A 19,271-nucleotide genomic window follows, 5' to 3' on the forward strand; every position below is an offset into this window, starting at 1 on the left:
GAATGTCCACCAGAGCTGTTAACAGATACGTTTATGTTAATTTCTCAACCATAAGCCAAGGCGGCTTTAGAGAATTTGGCAGTACTTCTAACTGGCCTCACGACTTCAGACCACTTGGAAAGCAGCGTATGGGTGAGCTGTTGGCTGATGTCAACGTTGTGAATGCTCCATGGTGGCAGTGGGGTTATGGTATGGGCAGGCATAAGCTACAGACAATGAACACAATTGCATTTATCGATGACAATTTGAATGCACAGATATACCGTGGGATAGTGTACGTGCACAAAGTGAGTTTGTAACATGTATATCATTCTTACTTGTTGTTCTTTATATTTACTACCATTGCCTATTGTAAGTTGCCTCTCTGTGTTTTACTGTGTTGTGTAATACTCCGCAGGTAGCATTATGCCATTAATACAGCCCTTCCTTTGTTAATAGCGTTGTTGCTCTACTTGTGCTATCAGTTATTGTGCATATTCATTAGCCCTGTTATCTGTCCATTACAGGACCACTATCATTCCACTACCTTTCCATGTCCATTTCATCCGTGTGTGTCAATAAAGTATCCTTGAATGTAACTCTGAGGTTGCCTTATTCCCCTCTTACCGGGGGAGGTGAAAGCGCAACCTGGTCTCAGAACATTTCGTATTATTCTGTATGTACAAAGCTGTGATCAAGAAAAGGGTGGATACTTTGAAGAATCTCAAATCTGAAATATATTTTGATATGTGTAACACGTTTTTGGTTACTACATGATGCCATATGTGTTATTTAATAGTTTTGATGTCTTCACTATTATTCTACAATGTAGAAAATACACAAGACACAGAGGAGGAGAAACTATCCAACACCCTGGGAGAGAGAACGAGTGACCTCAGTCGAACTCACAGCCAGAAAGATGGGTTGGATACAGGAGAGGAGGAGGTTACCCCGGATGCCATCACCCCTGCTCCTGTGAACAAGGAATGAGAGGGGAAGCCTTCTAATCAGGCCAACGGGCAGGCGGAGCGAGAGGTCATAGTGATAGTGATTCACACCCAGAGAGAGACAGACAACCCATACAACCTCTTGGCTGAGATTAACCACACAGAGGTAGAGGCAGAGGGCCTTCAGGGCAAGCCAGTCAGCCTGCCTGCTCTGATCCTCAAGTCAATTGTATTTAAATTCATATTCATTAAAGATTTTTAGTCAAGACTTGAAAAGTGCCATTTATTTCAAATGATAATTATTCAGTGTCTGCAACCCTCAAGAACCAGGGTGAGTCTGGGTCCCCCTTTAACTGGGCAAACACAACTTGCAGATTGTCATAGACTAGGCCGAAACGTTAATCTTTTAACCTTGCTTATGTCATGTGGTGAGGTGTATGTGGTGTGGAAGTCAGGCGCAGGACACCGAGGCTCAGTCCAACAGAGTTTACTCAATACTCCAAAAGGAAACGGTAAACAAACTACCTCAAAAACAATATGAGGCGAGCATTTACGCATACTGCGTAAAACACTAAAACAACAAACAACAAACAAAACACGCAGCACAACGACAGGCGAACAACAACACACAATCTAACTCACACAAAACAGGGAACTTATAGGACACGTAATTAGGACACAAACAGACACAGGTGTACCAGACAGACCAAAGCAATCAACACACGAAACATACAACGGTGGCAGCTAGTATTCCGGGGACGACGAACGCCGAAGCCTGCCCGAACCAGGAGGAGGAGCAGCCTCGGCCGAAACCGTGACAGTACCCCCCCCTTGACGCGCGGCTCCAGCCGTGCGCCGACCCCGGTCTCGGGGACGGCCAGGAGGACGCGGACCCGGGCGCGTGGGATGCCCACGGTGGAACTCTGTCAGGAGGGATGGGTCGAGAATGTCCCTCCTAGGCACCCAGCACCGTTCCTCCGGACCGTACCCCTCCCACTCCACGAGATACTGGAGACCACTCCTCCGGCGCCTCGAGTCCAATATAGTCCGGACCCTGTACGCCGGTGCCCCCTCGATGTCCAAAGGGGGTGGAGGGGTCTCTCCTATCTCCTCCTCTTGGAGTGGACCAGCTACCACCGGCCTGAGAAGAGACACATGGAACGAGGGGTTAATATTTTTGTACTCAATAGGTAGTTGTAATCTGTAACACACCTCGTTCAATCTTCTCAGGACTTTGAAGGGCCCCACAAACCGCCGACCCAGCTTCCGGCAGGGCAGGCGGAGGGGCAGGTTTCGAGTCGAGAGCCAGACTCGATCTCCCGGTGCGTACACCGGCCCCTCACTGCGGTGGCGATCGGCGCTCGCCTTTTGTTGACGGATGGCACGCTGCAGATGGACATGAGCAGCGTCCCACGTCTCCTCTGAGCGCCGAATCCACTCGTCCACCGCAGGGGCCTCGGTCTGGCTCTCGTGCCACGGTGCCAGGACCGGCTGATACCCTAAAATACACTGGAAAGGTGTTAATCCGGTGGAGGAGTGGCGGAGAGAGTTCTGGGCCATCTCTGCCCAGGGGATATACCTCGACCACTCCTCCGGCCGGTCCCGGCAATAGGACCTCAAAAACCTACCCACATCCTGGTTCACACGTTCAACCTGCCCATTGCTCTCTGGGTGGTACCCCGAGGTAAGGCTAACCGAGACCCCCAGGCGTTCCATGAAAGCCCCCCAGACTCTGGAGGTGAACTGGGGACCTCGGTCGGACACAATATCCTCGGGGACCCCATAGTGCCGGAACACGTGGGTAAAGAGGGCCTCGGCGGTCTGTAGGGCAGTAGGGAGACCCGGCAGTGGGAGGAGACGACAGGCCTTAGAAAACCGATCCACAACGACCAAAATGGTGGTATTACCCTGGGAAGGGGGTAGATCGGTCACAAAATCTACCGAGAGGTGGGACCATGGTCGTTGTGGAACGGGCAGAGGATGTAACTTACCTCTGGGCAAATGTCTAGGTGCCTTACACTGGGCACATACCGAGCAGGAGGAGACATAAACCCTCACATCCCTGGCTAACGTTGGCCACCAGTATTTCACGCTAAGGCAGTGCACCGTCCGACCAATACCAGGATGTCCAGAGGAGGGTGATGTATGAGCCCAAGAAATAAGCCGATCACGAACCTCGAGCGGAACGTACGTCCGCCCCACAGGACACTCGGGGGGAGTAGGGTCGGTACGCAGCGCCCGCTCGATCTCCGCATCGACCTCCCATACTACCGGAGCCACCAGACAAGACTCCAGCAGTATGGAAGTAGGCTCAATGGACCTCTCCTCTGTGTCATACTGCCGGGACAGGGCGTCTGCCTTACCGTTCTGGGACCCAGGGATGTATGTGATCTTAAAAACAAACCGGGTCAGGAACATGTTCCACCTAGCCTGGCGAGGGTTCAATCTCCTAGCTGCCCGGATGTACTCCAGGTTACGGTGATCAGTCAGAATGAGGAAAGGGTGTTGAGCCCCCTCAAGCCAATGCCTCCACACCTTTAGGGCCTGGACTACAGCTAACAGCTCCCTGTCCCCAACGTCATAATTGCGCTCCGCCGAGCTGAGCTTCTTGGAGTAGAACGCACAGGGGCGGAGCTTAGGTGGCGTGCCGGACCGTTGTGACAGGACTGCCCCAATACCGGTCTCGGACGCGTCCACCTCTACTTGGAAAGGCAAAGAGGGATCCGGATGCGCCAGCACCGGGGCCGAGGCGAACAGGTTCTTCAGCTTGACAAATGCCCTGTCCGCCTCAGCTGACCACTGCAAGCGCACCGGACCCCCCTTTAGCAGGGACGTAATGGGAGCTGCAACCTGTCCAAAGCCCCGGATAAACCTCCGGTAGTAATTAGCAAAACCCAAGAACCGCTGCACCTCTTTTACGGTGGTTGGAGTTTGCCAATTACGCACAGCCGATACCCGATCTACCTCTATCTCCACGCCAGACGCGGACAACCGATAACCCAAAAAGGAGACGGACTCCTGGAAGAACAGGCATTTCTCTGCCTTGACATACAAGTCATGCTCCAACAGTCGTCTCAATACTCGGCGCACCTGGGCTACATGCTCGGCTCGTGTAGAAGAGTACACTAGAATGTCGTCAATGTACACCACTACACCCTGCCCATGCATGTCCCGGAAAATCTCATCAACAAAGGATTGGAAGACTGAAGGAGCATTCATTAACCCGTACGGCATGACGAGATACTCGTAATGACCCGAGGTGGTGCTAAATGCTGTTTTCCATTCATCCCCCTCCCTAATGCGCACCAAATTGTACGCGCTCCTGAGATCCAACTTTGTGAAGAACCGCGCTCCGCGTAATGACTCCGTCATCGTCGCAATCAGTGGAAGTGGGTAACTGTATTTTACTGTGATCTGATTGAGACTACGGTAATCAATACACGGGCGCAATCCCCTGTCCTTCTTCTTCACAAAGAAGAAACTCGAGGAGACCGGAGAAGTAGAGGGCCGTATGTATCCCTGTGCCAAGGACTCGGCTATGTAAGTCTCCATAGCCGCAGTCTCCTCTTGAGACAGGGGATACACATGACTCCTGGGAAGAGCTGCTCCAGTCTGGATATTTATCGCACAGTCCCCCTGTCTATGAGGAGGTAGCCGTGCTGCCCTCGATTTACTAAACACTAGTGCTAAATCCTCATACTCGGGGGGAATGCGCAGTGCGGGCACTTGGTTCGGACTCTCTACCGAGGTCGCCCCTATGGAAACACCTAGACATCTCCCTACACACTGGGCAGACCACTCCATAAGAGCCCTCTGTTGCCACGCTATGGTAGGATCGTGGGTACTTAACCAGGGAAGCCCCAACACCACTGGGTACGCAGGAGAGTCAATCAGATAGAACTGAATGATTTCCTCATGACCCCCCTGCGTAGTCATCGTCAGCGGTGCTGTGACATCCCTGATCAGACCCGACCCCAACGGCCGGCTGTCTAATGCATGGACAGGGAATGGAACTTCTACCGGCCGAAGGGGAATTCCTAACCTAGCACAAAATGCCCGATCAATAAAGTTCCCAGCTGCGCCTGAATCTACTAGCGCCTTATGCTGGGAATGAGGTGCCACCTGTGGAAAACGCACAGGAATACTCATGTGACCAACAGAGAGCTCTGGGTAAGTGGGGCGCCTACTCACCTGAAATGACTCCCCAGTGCGTGACCTGTTGTCCCCTCTCTCAGAAGACCCTCCCCAGCACCTGGCCGTGGTGTGTCCTCCACGGCCACAGTTGGTGCAGGGGGTGGCCCTCCTCGGGTTCTCCCTCCTCCTCTCTCTAGCGCCAGCACCCCCGAGCTCCATAGGAATAGGCTCGGAGGTGCTGGAGGATGGAATGGACGACCCCCACTCGGGACGTCCGCGGGTAGCCAGCAGGGTGTCTAGACTGATGGAGATGTCCACCAGCTGGTCGAACGACAGGTTGGTGTCCCTGCAGGCCATCTCACGACGAACGTCCTCTCGTAGGCTACACTGATAGTGGTCAATGAGGGCCCTCTCATTCCATCCCGCATCCGCTGCTAATGTCCGGAACTCCAGTGCGAACTGTGCGCTCCTCTTCCCCTGTCGGAGGTGGAATAGACGCTCTCCCGCCGCTTTCCCCTCAGGTGGATGATCGAAGACAGTCCTGAAGCGGCGGGAAAACTCTGCGTAGGTGATGGTGGCGGCGTCTATTCCCCTCCATTCGGCGTTGGCCCACTCCAACGCCTTCCCGGAGAGACAGGAGATGAGGGCGGAGACGCTCTCGTATCCCGAGGGCGCCGGGTGTATAGTGGCAAGGTAAAGTTCTACCTGTAGGAGAAAGCCCTGACACCCGGCTGCAGAACCGTCATATGCCCTCGGGAGCGAGAGCCGAATGCCACTGGGTTCCGGTGCTGAGAGAGGAGGACTGGCCGTTGGTGCTGGGATGGTGTGAGAAGGCGTGGGCACCTCCCGATTCATCAAACGGCGCAGTCTGTTGGACACCTCGTCCATGGCGACCCCGAGTTGCCGGATCATGGCGTCCTGGTAATTAATCCGGTATTCCAGGGAATCGGGTGCCGCCGCTGTTCCTGCTGACTCCATGAAGGTGTGTTGTTCTGTCATGTGGTGAGGTGTATGTGGTGTGGAAGTCAGGCGCAGGACACCGAGGCTCAGTCCAACAGAGTTTACTCAATACTCCAAAAGGAAACGGTAAACAAACTACCTCAAAAACAATATGAGGCGAGCATTTACGCATACTGCGTAAAACACTAAAACAACAAACAAGAAACAAAACACGCAGCACAACGACAGGCGAACAACAACACACAATCTAACTCACACAATACAGGGAACTTATAGGACACGTAATTAGGACACAAACAGACACAGGTGTACCAGACAGACCAAAGCAATCAACACACGAAACATACAACGGTGGCAGCTAGTATTCCGGGGACGACGAACGCCGAAGCCTGCCCGAACCAGGAGGAGGAGCAGCCTCGGCCGAAACCGTGACAGCTTAAATAAAACAATGCATTTTTAATAGTGAGCAAGAGTTTTCTATGATGATTAAAGTTTTTTTGTCGCGCCCTCCACTTTTTTGTCAAATAATACATCTAAAAAAAATGTAATAAGTTAATTATTAAAAGCATTAAAATTGGGATTGGGATGTTTCCCACCTATTTATACAACCTACTCCACAAAGTTTAGAGAAATGTTCTAAAATTAATTAAGAATTAAACAGAAGAAAATCAGAATTGAAGGCAACTATAATGCAAAGAATTTAATGGTATATGGTTCAATCCTGTTTCTGGTCTAATGAATAATTAATATTGTTCCTCCTCTTCCTTGTGGCAAGCGCAGCAGCACACTGCCCTCCAAAGCCTGCAAAAAAAACGCTGGACTGCCCCTTTCCTCGCCCTGCATGGAACATCCAGGGTCAGGTCCTTGGTGACGTGTGGGGTGATGTCCAGGGTGACCACAGCAACATCCTCTGGAAAGGGACAAAAGCGGGACAGAATGTAAATAAATGCAAACCGTAGGTTCTAAACACTGGCCAGTTGAATGGGATCTTTTATTTCAGCTCATGAAACATGGGACCAACACTTTACATGTTATCATGATGAACGGCACCTGTCAGAGTGCTTTCTATAAGTCTCACTCACCTGCTTGGATGTCAGGTGGCAGAGTGGCGTAGACGGCCACCATGAGAGGCTTTTCTTCAGGTGTGACGTCCACAACCTCCAAGAGTGAAGAAGCAGGGTATGCATCTGTGTTAGGGGTGAGGTCCACAAGCTCCAGGTGGGAAGAAGCAGGATCTGCCTCTGTGTTTGGGGTGATGTCCACAACCTCTAGGTGGGAAGAAGCCGGGTCTGCATCTGTGTTAGGGGTGATGTCCACAAACTCCAGGTGGGAAGAAGCAGGATCTGCCTCTGTGTTTGGGGTGATGTCCACAAGCTCCAGGTGGGAAGAAGCCGGGTCTGCCTCTGTGTTAGGGGTGATGTCCACAACCTCCAGGTGGGAAGATGCTGGGTCTGCCTCTGTGTTAGTGATGATGTCCACAACCTCCAGGTGGGAAGAAGCTGGCTCTGCCTCTGTGTTAGGGTTGATGTCCACAACCTTCAGGTGGGAAGAAGCCGGGTCTGCCTCTTTGTTAGGGGTGATGTTCACAACCTCCAGGTGGGAAGAAGCCAGGTGTGCCTCTTTGTTAGAATTGATGTCCGCAATCTCTAGGTGGGAAGAAGCCGGGTCTGCCTCTGTGTTTGGGGTGATGTCCACAAGCTCCAGGTGGGAAGAAGCCGGGTCTGTCTCTGTGTTAGGGGTGGTTTCCACAACCTCCTGATAGGAAGAAGCCGGGTCTAACTCTGTGTTAGGGGTGATGACCACAAACTTCAGGTGGGTAGAAGCCGTCTCAGCCTCTGTGTTAAGGGTGATGTCCACAAGCTCCTTGTGGGAAGAAGCCAGGTGTGCCTCTTTGTTAGGGGTGATGTCCACAACCTCCAGGTGGGAAGAAGCAAGGTGTGCCTCTTTGTTAGGGGTGATGTCCACAACCTCCAGGTGAGAAGAAGCCGGGTCTGCCTCTGAGTTATGGGTGATGTCAACAACCATACGGTGGGAAGAAGCAGGGTCTGACTCTGTGTTAGGGGTGATGTCCACAAACTTCAGGTGGGTAAAAGCCGTCTCAGCCTCTGTGTTAGGGGTGACGTTCACAACCTCCAAGTGGGAAGAAGCCAGGTGTGCCTCTTTGTTAGGGTTGATGACCGCAATCTCTAGGTGGGAAGAAGCCGGGTCTGCCTCTGTGTTTGGGGTGATGTCCACAAGCTCCTGATGGGAAGAAGCCAGGTGTGCCTCTGTGTTAGGGGTGATGTCCTCAACTTCCAGGTGGTAAGATACCGGGTCTGCCTCTGTGCTACGGGTTTTGTCAGCAACCTCCAGGTGGGAAGAAGCCAGGTGTGCCTCTGTGTTAGGGGTGATGTCCAAAACCACTATGTGGGAAGAAGCCGGGTCTTCCTCTCTGCTACGGGTGATGTCAACAACATCTAGGTGGGGAGAAGCTGGGTCAAACTCTGTGTTAGGGGTGAATCCCTCAACCTCCAGGTGGGCAGAAGCCGGGTCTTTCTCTGTGTTAGGGGTGATGTCCACAACCTCCGGGTGGGAAGAAGCTGGGTCTGCCTCTGTGTTATGGGGGATTTCCACAACCTCCAGGTGGGAAGAAGCCTGGTCTGCATCTGTGTTAGGGGTGACAATTAAAATCCTGATTGGCTCTACTACTACAAGGCACCAGGATGTCATGATAAAAGGCATCTGTCAGAGTGCTTTCTATGAGTGCTACTCACCTGCTTGGATATCAGCTGGTAGTGTGGCGGAGAAGGCCAACACTAGGACAGGGGGAACTCGCAGGGTGTCTGCAGTAGGCTGGAAGTAGCTTTTCACCTCGTCCGCCACAAAGGCACAGACAGAGCTCATAAAAAAAGGGGTCTTGAGGTCATCCAGGGAGAAGGACTGGCTGATTCTCCCGAGGATCGACCTCACAGAGTCAAAAGCAGCAGCCCGGGAGAAAGGGGTGTGAGGAGAAGAGGCCTTCAACGTGTTGGAGAGCTTCTCCCCTACGGCCACCACCATACTCACAGCCATCCCGCTTAGGAGGATGGGGTGATCTGAATGGTCTTCCTCTGGCTGAAGCCACAGGGCCAGGAGGATCCTGGGCACCAGCTCCACCACCACCTGGGATGGGCTGAGCAGGTTGCTACAGGGCTTATTGGACAGCTTGTCCAGAATGCTCCTCACATCTCTCTCCACGATGATGTGGACCTTGGGGTCGCTGAAATCAACAAAAAGCAGCAGAGAAAGCTAAACGATGTGCAATGTTCACACAGAGAACACTGCCCTAGTTATTTTCTGCATAGCTCCAGATGTGTAGATGAATGGAGCAAGCTGTATGCAGGGCAGTACATGGAACTCACATGTCAGCGCCAGCTGGAGAGGTGGTGTGCATAGAGCGGCGGAGCTTGCAGACAGCCTTGTGCTCCATGTCAATCATTTTTAGGCAGGTGTTTACTTCCCAGGTCTGCCGTAGGAAACAGGAAGTCCCATTAGTGTAATTTCACAACAGATATATTCTGCTGTACTGACTAGTTGTTGAAAGGCTAGAAAGGAGCTCACTGACTGATAGTCTAAGTCTCTAACTCTCATTCTCTTACCAGCCGAGCGAGTTCGTTCCCCTCCTCCAGGGTTTCCTTCCACACCCTTCAAATAAAACACAAAGCATTTCAACTTTCCTGGCTTCCTATTTATCTGTTGTTTATTTTACCCACACCTCCTGGAGTGCTGCTGGTGACAGAGAATGGCAGTGAAGGTGAGAGCTGACGTGGTACTCACCTCTCCCTAAGGGATTTTTTGCCCTGAGACACCAGCCAGTCGCTCATGTGCTCCATGGTGACATGGGGCGAGACCTGGCCTCGACTCTGGAGCAGCAGATAGTGGACCATGAACTTCTTCTGCAAGATGAGGTAAGGTGTGAGACCGTGCCACTAAAGACCATATAATGTGCTTTCAGAAGGGCCTCTCGCAACATTTCACAACTGCTCATGTCTCACAATTTGCAAGTGATATTAAAAACTCTTATGACCATCTTCTCTAAACTGTCTTGAAATAAAACTATTGTTTTGGGATTAAATCTATCTCTTTTTTTCTGTGGTTACTGTTTTTGTGGGATGAATCTTACCTGTTTATTGTAATATGCCTCCTCCCAGCAGGCCTGCAGAGTCTGAAAATAAAGGCTGCTTCTACAGAATTCCTTTGAAGATAATTAAAACAATTATGCTTTATTAGGTACATTATGCACAGGCATTTACAGTATGCCAAAATGAATATCTCCTAAGATTACCTTAGTGGGACCATAAGTGAACTCAGGAATGCTCCCAACCCTATCCATGGTCAGAGGGGGACGAAATGCAGCGCTATAAATATACGGGATGCTCTAGAGATAACAGGAATGACTTAAAGTCGCGAATGATCAATGCCTGTGGAGTCGTCCAATATGCTGCGCTGAGAATTGAGTTGTAGGCGATATTTGGATATGTTTGGCGCAATTTACATGTTTACATTCTATTGCCATGGAGAAATTGAGTTTCTAGAACCTGTTTTCTTCTATGTCTTTATTTCGTGAAATATTAAGATCTTTATTTTGTCATAATGTGTATATGAGGACGTTGGAGCCCGTTCCGATTCATGACGCGGTTATCCAGCTGCATGTTGCATAGACCTACTAATCCAACCTTGGCTTACAAGTTAAATTAAATTAGTATATATGCCTATACAAATCTATTGACCACATCCATTTAAATCAATGATTGTCAATTGAAAATGTGGTAGTTGTGTTATCCTGTTGTGCGTGTCAGGGCTCCTCTTAAGCACGTTATTCCAATATTTCCTAGAATTGACGCAGGTTACACTTTTGCAAAACTACTAGGTTAAAAATAAGAGCATGAATGACAATAAAGGTATGACTTGAATTATATGTGTAGTAGTGTGATGTTGTTCCCCTAGATTATGCACCAAATTGCACACAAGGACAGTTCAAGTAGGCCAGAGTTAATAATAATAATAATTCAATGTGGTTTCTTTATTTAATTACAGCTGCATAGCTAATGTTATTTTTTGGTGTACAAACATTTTTATGTATCTATATTGCAAATACACCTAATTGTAAAAGTTGTGTATATTTTGGTTTGGTCCATCGCGGGTTATCTGTATTTATGTACCCTCTTATTGTTCTCTTTTGCCTGACCTTCAACTAGCAAGGTATGTTGTCCTTGGCGCCGTAATTTGTCAATATAAAACTGTGGTAAAGTTACACAAAGTGCTGTTACGCAACTACAGGTTTTGTTACAATGTGGACAATATAAAGATGTATGTTAACAACTTTCACCAAGCTCGCTAATTAGGGTACCTATTGTAACTCGGGAGTATTTGGGGCAGTGTTTGAGTGAGTTTCTATGTGCTCACGCAGGTGCCCGAGAGCTGTGGCTGCACCAAGGGCTAAGCTATTGTGTGTTGTCTCGTGGTGTGCAGTTATGTCTTTTATTTTGTCAGAATTATGTTGTATATCATTTTACTTGTACAGTATTGTATAGTGTGTTGTTAGGCACTGAATGTGTGCATGCAGCACCTGTTCTCTTTTGCCTGACCTTCAACTAGCAAGGTGCCCGAGAGCTGTGGCTGCACCAAGAGCTAACATATTGTGTGTTGTCTCTTCGTGTGCAGGTCGAATAAAAATGATCCAATCATCAGAATTCCAGTTGTGGCAGTGTCCTAATTACGTGACCTGCGGACTGGTCAGCTCAAGCCGACCGCGGGAGCTGTGCATGTGGATGAGGTGCACGACCTGCGCATGTGAATTTGTTGATGGTTTACTGTAAGTGAATATATACTGTAAACAGTGAAAGTGAATGTAGCATATTCATTAGATACAGGTATTCGTGCTTATTTGTATGTTTTGGATGAATTTGTTTTTTGCATTTATTTTTTTTGGTATTTGAATGCACTAAATTACATTGTATTTTAGTGCTCTGTTGAGCCATGGAAGATTCTCAAATCCATAAAACATGTTATGCTGGGGATTTTAGTGTGGGTAGAGGGAGGGGTGTCCTTCCATTTACACCAATTGTACAGTCAGCTCCTGGGAGTAGAGCGTTTGCTAGTCCTGAGTTTGCAAGCACTGGGAGTGGTAGGCTGTTTGTTCCACCTGACCAGGGTATCCCACCTCTGTCTTTTGATGTACCATCATCCACAGTACTCGGTGATAATGGGACTAATCAAATGTTCTGGTCCTGTCCCCGTCTGGCAGATTAGTTGTCCACTATTTAAAACCCTTTCTGAAGCATTTGATATAAAGTTGCAGCCTAGTGCAGAAATTGCTATTTTTGGAGTACCAAACAACAATCCTTCTCTGACCAATAGACAGCCTTTGCCTCCCTGTTAGCCCGCAGAAGGATTTTATTGGATTGGAAATCTATCAATCCTCCCTTAGCCTCTCTTTGGCTCAAAGATCTGAAGCTGTTCCTAAAATGAGAAAAAATGAAGTTACCATTCGAGGGTCAACCAACTCATTTTATTCCTCCTGGGACCCGATGATATCCTATTTTGAACAGCTCCAAACACTTCCTCCAGATTAGTACTCTTGGCCCCACCTTGAGATTACTGCTATATAGGCCTATAAAATCACTTAATCACCTGAAATTGTTAGGCTATTACATTTTTGCTTGAAGTAACGTTGTTGTATACTATTGTTTTGTTTTCTGACATGTAACTCAATTACTTTCCCTTTCTTTTTAAATGTGTTTGGAGGCATTCTGGGGGGAGGGGGAGGTCAAAGGGGGACTAAAAGGGGAGAAATGTACCATGTCTTTACATGTTATCTTTCATTCATTGTGAATACAAAATATATAATTTTAAAGGGAAGGCTTTGAAGCCAGATTTAGCGGATTTTGCTGTTTAGTTTTCCTCAACCTGTGTTTTTTTTCTCTCTCCTCTCCCTGTTAGATGGTGAGGCTGCTTCTCTCCAGAGGAGCCAACATTAATGCCTTTGACAAGAAGGATCGCCGAGCAATCCACTGGGCTGCTTACATGGGTGATGAGTTTACCACATCATTTACATTCTGACTAATGTCCTTTATACCAATGAATGAATGAATGAATGGACTGTGTGTTAGTCTCACAGCTCAGCTGTATGAGCCACGTCTAGTGTGTTATTATGTCAGAATCATGTACTAAGTAGGTTGATTAGATGTTTTCAGTTGTACTAACATGATGTAGGTGTTGCTTATGGTGCTGTGTACCACTGTAAACTAATCTATCTCTCCCTCTCTCTGCCTATCTCTCTGTGTTTGTATCTCTGTTTCTCTCTTAACCCCCTTACTATCTCCCTCCCTCCCCCCCTCTCTCTCTCTCTCTCTCTCTCTCTCTCTCTCTCTCTCTCTCTCTCTCTCTCTCTCTCTCTCTCTCTCTCTCTCTCTCTCTCTTTATCCCTCCCCCTCTCTCTCTACCATAGGGTACATTGAGGTGGTGAAACTGATGGCCTCTCATGGATCAGAGGTGTCCTGTAAAGACAAGAAGGCCTACACCCCTCTCCACTCTGCAGCCTCCAGTGGAATGATCAGTGTGGTCAAGTACCTCCTGGACCTTGGTGTGGATGTGAGTCAACACGCATTCAAATGTGTAGGGGGTTTTCATAATAGTAATGAAGAGAGAGAGGTTAGAGCCAGTGATTTGGACCAGGGGGTTTTCATAACCAAGTAATGAAGAGAGAGAGGTTGGACCAGGGGGTTTTCATAACCAAGTAATGAAGAGAGAGAGGTTGGACCAGGGGTTTTTCAGAACCAAGTAATGAAGAGAGAGAGGTTGGACCAGGGGCTTTTCAGAACCAAGTAATGAAGAGAGATAGGTTGGACCAGGGGGTTTTCAGAACCAAGTAATGAACAGAGAGAGGTTGGACCAGGGGGTTTTCATAACCAAGTAATGAAGAGAGAGAGGTTGGACCAGGGGGTTTTCATAACCAAGTAATGAAGAGAGAGAGGTTGGACCAGGGGGTTTTCAGAACCAAGTAATGAAGAGAGAGAGGTTGGACCAGGGGTTTTTCAGAACCAAGTGACCTGATCAGGAATGTATTGTTTTGTTCTCCCCCCCCCCCCCCTCTCTCTCTCTCTCTCCACTCTTTTCCCAATGTTACTTGCAATGTGGTTGAACATGAAGCTTCATGAGGCCTCTAGGGTCAAGTGGTTGACGTGTGTGTGTGTCTGTGTGTGTGTGTGTGTGTGTCTGTGTGTGTGTCTGTGTGTGTGTCTGTGTGTGTGTCTGTGTGTTTCTGTGTGTGTCTGTGTGTGTGTGTGTTCTGTAGGTGCTGAGATCGACTGTGAAGAAAATAATGGAAACACACCTCTGCACATCTCTGCTCGCTACGGCCATGAGTTACTCATCAATACACTCATCACCAACGCAGCTGACACAGCCAAGTGAGAACACACACAGTTTCCAGCAAAAATGCAACATGCATCTGCAATTCTGTCATTGACCGAATTCCCGCTTGGAGACTATGCTCAACACATTGTGGTGTGTGGGGGGTTGATAGACAGGGCATTGCAGCATGCTGATGTGTTGATCTGCTGTGGGGTTTAATGAGGACTGTGATGTGGTGCTGTTTCCAATCTTAGCTGAATCAACTGTAAGTCGCTCTGGATAAGAGTGTCTGCTTAAAGTCTGAAATGTAAAAATGTGTTGCAGGCGAGGCGTCCATGGGATGTTCCCCCTCCACCTGTCTGCTCTCAGTGGGTTCTCTGACTGCTGTCGGAAGCTCCTCTCATCAGGCTTTGATATAGACACCCCTGACGACTTTGGAAGGACCTGTTTACATGCTGCAGCAGCTGTTGAGTGAGTGGACTGGTCCAGGCTTTACACCAAGGAATATTTAGTTCATGAACTGGAAAGCCACCAGAAAGAACAAACACATATTTACACTCTTACATTTCACATTGTTTAGCAGTATTAAAAAATCGTATAGATCATTAGTGCGGTATCATTTCTGTATAATGTGGTTCCATGCCATGGTGGTATTGACTTGCGCTCTGGTCTAAATTGTCTTTATATCTTCTTGAAAGAGAAGAGAAACCTGCAAACTGCTCTTGCTAGTATCACTTTTATTATTGCTTTTATTAGCATTATAAAAACAGTGATACTAGCAAGAGCAGTGTACGGGTTTCTCTTTTCTTTAAGGTTCTCATTGTTACCATCCACCTGATAGCTCAGATGTGAAAGGGCCTTTCTGAACTTGATATCTTGTTACCATTCACCTGATAGCTCAGATGTACGAGGGCCTTTCTGAACTTGATATCTTGTTACCATCCACCTGATAGCTCAGATGTACGAGGGCCTTTCTGAACTTGATATCTTGTTACCATCCACCTGATAGCTCAGATGTACGAGGGCCTTTCTGAACTTGATATCTTGTTACCATCCACCTGATAGCTCAGATGTACGAGGGCCTTTCTGAACTTGATATCTTGTTACCAGGAACCTGGACTGTCTGAATCTGCTGCTCAAAACAGGGGCAGACTTCAACAGAAAGGACAGCTTCGGAAGGTCTGTCTGTGGCATCAAATAACTTTCATATGTGATCTTTATGATAATGGGGAATATAGTATAGGGGCATATAGGAATTATTATGGGAAATATTGGGCGGCAGGTAGCCTAGCGGTTAAGAGCGTTGGGTCAGTAACCGAAAGGTTGCTGGTTCAAATCCCCTAGCTGACTAGGTGAAAAATGTGTCTATGTGCACTGCAGCAAGGCACTTAACCCTAATTGCTCCTGTAAGTCGCACTGGATAAGAGTGTCTGCTAAATGACGTAAATGTAAAATGTAAATGTTTTACAGCTCCAATAAGCTGTTTCTGTTGTTGATGTTGAATGGTTTCTGTGCGTTCTTCTAGGAGTCCTCTGCATTATGCGGCAGCCAATTGTAACTACCAGTGTCTGTTTGCCTTGGTGGGGTCTGGGGCCAGTGTGAACGATCTGGATAAAAGGGGTTGCACCCCGCTCCACTACGCTGCTGCCTCCGACACAGACGGAAAGTACGTCTCACACCTCTCTTACTGTTGTGTGTGTTGTGGTGCCATGACCTTTCACATTTCACTGTAGTCTGGAGAGTATGTTGTGGTGCCATGACCTTTCACATTTCACTGTAGTCTGGAGAGTATGTTGTGGTGCCATGACCTTTCACATTTCACTGTAGTCTGGAGAGTATGTTGTGGTGCCATGACCTTTCACATTTCACTGTAGTCTGGAGAGTATGTTGTGGTGCCATGACCTTTCACATTTCACTGTAGTCTGGAGAGTATGTTGTGGTGCCATGACCTTTCACATTTCACTGTAGTCTGGAGAGTATGTTGTGGTGCCATGACCTTTCACATTTCACTGTAGTCTGGAGAGTATGTTGTGGTGCCATGACCTTTCACATTTCACTGTAGTCTGGAGAGTATGTTGTGGTGCCATGACCTTTCACATTTCACTGTAGTCTGGAGAGTATGTTGTGGTGCCATGACCTTTCACATTTCACTGTAGTCTAGAGTATGTTGTTGGCCGTGTTTGAATACATACTAGTGTTAAATCTGCAGTGTGAAAGCTTGGCCACGTCTCCTTTGGGAAAGTGTCTCTGCTTGCTTATCTGTCTGTCTTGATGTTGGTATAATGATTAGTGAACTCTTGACCTCTGACCTCTAGGTGTCTGGAATATTTGCTGCGAAACGACGCTAACCCAGGGATCAGGGACAATCAGGGCTACAACGCAGTCCATTACGCGTCTGCGTACGGACACCGCCTCTGTCTGGAGCTGGTGAGTCAGAACCACAGGGGACTAGACGCCCTGCATTCACAGACCATTTGTCTGCGTCCCAAATGGATGTAGGGCCCATAGGGCTCTGGTCAAAAGTAATGCACTATATAGGGAATAGGGTGCCATTTGGGACAGACGTTGATATTCAGTAGGTTTTAAGGTGTGGTTGCATGTTTGTCGTGGCCGCATCGTCACTCTTGATGTTCTTTTTCCAGATTGCAAGTGAAACACCTTTAGATGTGGTAAGTACCAGTTGGTTACTTTTCCTCACACTAGCTTGTTTAAGATACGAATGCAACACCCCAGTATGTCTGCAGGGGCTGGACACTGAGATTTACAACATGAAACATGCTACTAGACTAACCTTCAAAGTAAATATGTTACAAGTCTAAACTGGCCCGTCCTTGTCTTTCCCCAGCTAATGGAAACCTCAGGGACAGACATCCTGAACGACTCTGATGTCAGAGCTCCCATCAGCCCCCTACACTTAGCTGTGAGTAAAGCCTACCTGCTCCTGTAGGGGTCTCGCCACATGACAAATGGCACCCTATTCCCTATTTAGTGCCCTACTTTTGACCAGAACCTTATGGGCCCAGATCAAAAGTACTGCACTACATGGGAAATAGGGTGCTGTCTGGGATGCAGGCATGGTGTTGTTTTTCCACGAAAAGTTGATTGTCCAGACACTCACACACCATGTTCCTATCTGTTCCTGATTAGTGTAAAATACATGCATATTTTGACACAGTGATGATGAGGATGATTTCCTTATTTTGCCATTTGAGTTAATCAACCTCCAACAGAGGAGTAGTAGTGTGTTTGTTTCTAAATCTCACGCTTGGCAGGGACCTTCGATGTTGATGCTGGGCGGGAGAAAAAATGGGCACCCGATTTGAGAGACACTGGTCTACTTTAGAGGTCTAGGACTGTTTCTGTTCAGGCATACCACTGGTCTACTATAGGACATTGATTATATTAAGAGTGTATATCTGTTCTGGCGCACCACTGGTCTACTATAGGACATTGATTATATTAGGAGTGTATATCTGTTCTGGCATACCACTGGTCTACTATAGGACATTGATTATATTAGGAGTGTATATCTGTTCTGGCACACCACTGGTCTACTATAGGACATTGATTATATTAGGAGTGTATATCTGTTCTGGCATACCACTGGTCTACTATAGGACATTGATTATATTAGGAGTGTATATCTGTTCAGGCGTACCACTGGTCTACTATAGGACATTGATTATATTAGGAGTGTATATCTGTTCAGGCATACCACTGGTCTACTATAGGACATTGATTATATTAGGAGTGTATATCTGTTCTGGCATACCACTGGTCTACTATAGGACATTGATTATATTAGGAGTGTATATCTGTTCTGGCACACCACTGGTCTACTATAGGACATTGATTATATTAGGAGTGTATATCTGTTCTGGCATACCACTGGACTACTATAGGACATTGATTATATTAGGAGTGTATATCTGTTCAGGCATACCACTGGACTTTGCTTCAGACTGTGTGTTTGTTTCCATTCAGGCGTACCACGGCCACCACCATGCTATGGAGGTCCTGGTTCAGTCTCTGCTGGATCTAGACGTGAGGAACAGCCAGGGGCGCACCCCTCTGGACCTGGCTGCCTTTAAAGGCCATGTGGAGTGTGTTGACGTCCTCATCAACCAGGGAGCCTCCATCCTGGTTAAAGACTTCACCCTGAAGAGGACCCCCATCCACGCTGCAGGTACGCATAGGATATCACGTAAGACCTAGAGATTCTGTCATTCAAAAGTTTTCCTTACCAAGATGGACATTTGTTTGGTCATGTTGCTAGGATGCCAATGTCCACTTTAGGGATATTATATAGCATAGTGTGAAAATGCCCACTACACACTGATCTAAGGTCATTTTTTGTCATTATTGCTGAGGATCTGGGGAGGGTAAGCTGATCCTAGATCAGTGCACAGGGGGACTTCTATCCAGAGCCAGGTACACAGCTAGCAGGTGACAGGCTTCGAGGGCCTCAGCCCCAAAATGTTTTATTATCTGCTGTGTTAACATCATGAGGATGTCATCTACCAATACCACTGTTCTAGAAATCTGTCTGTTCATGTGAAGGTAATAGTCGTCCAGCAATCAGCTCATATCCTCTCTGTTTAGCCTCCTCTAGCTACCAACGGTCAATCATCTCACATTCTTATATCCTCTCTGTTTATCCTCCTCTAGCTACCAACGGTCAATCATCTCACATTCTTATATCCTCTCTGTTTAGCCTCCTCTAGCTACCAACGGTCAATCATCTCACATTCTTATATCCTCTCTGTTTAGCCTCCTCTAGCTACCAACGGTCAATCATCTCACATTCTTATATCCTCTCTGTTTATCCTCCTCTAGCTACCAACGGTCAATCATCTCACATTCTTATATCCTCTCTGT

The sequence above is a fragment of the Coregonus lavaretus genome (genome assembly GCF_964263955.1).
Source record: "Coregonus lavaretus genome assembly, contig: HAP1_SCAFFOLD_48, whole genome shotgun sequence".
NCBI classification, from domain to species: domain Eukaryota; kingdom Metazoa; phylum Chordata; class Actinopteri; order Salmoniformes; family Salmonidae; genus Coregonus; species Coregonus lavaretus.